The sequence below is a fragment of the Colobus angolensis genome, unplaced genomic scaffold (assembly GCF_000951035.1).
Source record: "Colobus angolensis palliatus isolate OR3802 unplaced genomic scaffold, Cang.pa_1.0 Scaffold130, whole genome shotgun sequence".
Classification (NCBI taxonomy): Eukaryota; Metazoa; Chordata; class Mammalia; order Primates; family Cercopithecidae; genus Colobus; species Colobus angolensis.
The window spans coordinates 5775638-5778746 of record NW_012114253.1 but is presented as its reverse complement, the minus strand read 5'-3'; the positions used below and the strand labels follow the sequence as shown (position 1 = coordinate 5778746).

Below are 3109 nucleotides of genomic sequence, written 5' to 3'. Positions count from 1 at the left end.
GAAGGGAGAGAGGGTGGAACGTCCCCCGTCCTGCCGCTGGATGCTCCAGCCACTGCGTGGATGCACCACACATACTGTCTCCACCGCTGGACTTCTCTGGCCCCCTCCCCCGGATAACACCACCCCAAGTTCTATCCGTGCTTCAAGCTCCCTCCAGAGCCCTCCAACCCCCAGCCCATGCTCAATCTCCCTTGCCATTCTGTGGCACTAATGGGGCGCATGGCAAGGTTCGGTCTTCAGATGGCCTCTCCCTGGAAGCACCGCCTCCTTAACCAGCTGCAAGCCGCGGGATGGCAGAGCCACGTGCCCCTCCCAGAGACTCACACGTGCAGTGAGTATAATGTGTTGAAGACGCTCTGCACATAGGGTCCCCTGCCAAGTGCTCTGCCTGTGTGGTCACAACAGTCTCATGAGTGATGATGCTGTCATCTTGACTGTTTTCCATAGCGGCTGGGGAAATCAGCGACTTGCAGAGTCGTGGGCTGGTGCTTTGACAGACAGGCGAGGGGATAGAGGGATTTCCCTGTCCCCGCGGCACTCGGTCCATTCTCTCGGTAACCTGCTCCAACCTTTATGCAGTAGAGGCGGCGGGGTCCCTTTAAGGCTCCTCCGCGCCTGCGCGTTGGGTTCTCCTGACGCGGCCAAGCCGGATCCTGAGGAGCCAGTGGGGCGCAGGCGCGGCGGCGAGGGGCTGGGTGGCGGTTGAGACCGCGGCGGTACTGGGAGGGGTAGGTGAGGGTGGCGAGGCTCCCTGAGCTACTGAATGAGCATGGCGCTTTTGGAACGCGGGACGGGCGACCTGCGGCGCCAGGAGCTGGGCCGAGGCGCGGCGGCGCGGCTACCGGCTGCTGTCTGGATGGGAAGTTATGGCGAAGTCCACCCAGCCTTTCCGAGGTGAGGGCGCCCCGCCAAGCTGAGCGGGCGGTGAATCCGGGACCGCGGGCGCACAGCTGGGTTGGGGCGCGGCCGTGGCAAGTTTTGTTGCGCGAGGGGTGGTGGGTGTGGGGGGTGCACGGCGGGGGCCTAAGTTTCCTGAGCTGGATTCTTCCCCTGCGGCTGCCGCCGAAGCCCACCTCTGGTGCGCTCTGGGGAGGAAACTCGCTGGCGGGTGTTCTGTGGCATCGCAGGCGGTGGAGGGACGGAGCAGCTTCGGGGGCACGTCCTCCTATATCCCGTAGAGGACACTGACCCCGCACCCCACCTTCGAGGCCAGAAATCGGTTTCCTCTGCTTGCAAAGTTGGAGTCTTTATTGGCCTCCGGGATTCTGCTCCTGGCGGTGTCTCCAGGCTGGCGATGGGCAAGCCAGGTGTGCCAGGTCCAGGATGCACATGAGGAGCGTTTGTGGCCATCACCGAATCACCTCATGACTAGCGGGGCAAGCCTCAAATTAACCGCAGGATTTCCGGTCGGATGGATTGTGGGGTTGGTGTTTGCACTGCAAGAATTGCTGTGATTTCCCTGTGTCTGTCTGTGTCTGTCTGTCATTTGGCGTCCTTTCACCTAAGAGTTAACCAAGACGTTTGGCATGGTTTCCTTGCTTTCCTCTGGTCTTTTGCTGCTAGAGCCACTTTCGAAAAGAAGTCTTTTCTTTTCTTTGGGTTACAGTGTTCATCCTTTCTTTGCGGAAACAATGAATCCCAGTGCGTCACAAAGTTAAAGAAAGATCTGCTGGTAGTGTTTAATCTTTGTTCGGAGCTGATATGCTTTCTTTTTGTTTTTAAATTTTATTAGTAAAATTTCAGCAGTGAACCAGGAGCTGTCTTTTTCTATTCTGAAATGCTAGCTTTAAGATTTCTGAGAACTTTGTGTCAAAGAAATCTTTGAAAAGGTACTGAAGTATACAGAAGAAGTTTACAATTTTAAATGTGCAGGTGGTCCGGGCGCAGTAGAGCACACCTGTAATCCCAGCACTTTGGGAAGCCAAGGTGGGTAGATCACTTGAGTCCAGGATTTCCAGACCAGCCTGGGAAATGTGGCAAAACCCTGTCTCTACTAAAAATACAAAAGTTCGCTGTATGTGGTGGGATCCCAACCCAGTAGGCTGAGGTGGGAGGATCACCAGAGCCCGGGAGGCTGAGATTGCAGTGAGCCATGATCATGGCATTGCACTCTGACCTGGATGGCAGAGTGAGACCCTGTCTCAAAAACAAAAACAAAACAAAAAACCAAAGGTAATGAATTTTTACCAAGTGAACCACCGCAGACCAAGAAATGGAACATTACTAGACTGGGGTATATTTGTAGGAGTGGCATTGTTGGTTTTAGAGGTATATGAATGATAAACTTTAGTATTACATATTGTTGAACATTTTCCCAAAATGGTTGAACCATTTAACAGGGATGTTCTTGTTACCCCACGTCCTTGCTGATGCCTGTCAGTTAAAAATTATTTTGCCATTCTAGTAGGGGTACAGTAATGTATCAGTGTGGTTTCATTGAGATTGAGTGTCTTTTATTGCCATTTATATGTCCTGTTTTGTGAAGTGTCTGTTAAATCTTTTTATCCGGTTTTCATTGATATGCTTGTTTTTCTGTTGATTTGTAATACTTTATTCTGGATATGCGTCCTTTTTAGGATATATATGTATTACATTTCCCTTTTTTCAATCTGTAGCTTGCCTTTTTACTCTTTTAATGGTGTTTTTTCATGATGGAGATACTCTAACTTTTTTTTTTGTTTTTGAGACAGGCTCTCACTGTGTTGCCCAGGCTGGAGTACAGTGGCACAATCACAGCTCACTGCAACCTTGACCTCCTAAGGCTTCGGTGATGCTCCTGCCTCAGCCCCCAAGTAGCTGGGACATACAGGGGAGCATCTCCACACTCAGCTCTTTTCTGTGTTTTTAGTAGAGATAGGGTTTTGCCACGTTGCCTAGGCTGGTCTGGAATTCCTAGGTTCAAGTGATGCACCTGCCTCGGCCTCCCAAAGTGTTGAGATTACAGGTGTGAGCCACTGCACCCGGCCTGAGATTCTTAATTTTAATGAAATTATACTTTATCCATCTTTTCCTTCATGGTTACTGCTTTTTGTGTCCTGTTTAAGGAATCAGTGCCTAACCTAAGAATATGAACAGATTTTTCTGTGTTAACCTTACAGCAATTTTATTT

At 51.0% G+C, this 3109-nt stretch overlaps 1 long non-coding RNA gene across 1 annotated transcript in view; it reads left to right on the top strand.

Annotated features, from left to right (window-relative positions):
• The first annotated feature begins 630 nt into the window (after nucleotides 1-630).
• Nucleotides 631-3109, top strand: part of LOC105506044 — a 17945-nt gene continuing 15466 nt past the window's right edge. The window contains exon 1 of the long non-coding RNA XR_001000858.1: nucleotides 631-894. This is a non-coding gene — a long non-coding RNA (uncharacterized LOC105506044). The remainder of the gene's footprint in view (nucleotides 895-3109) is intronic.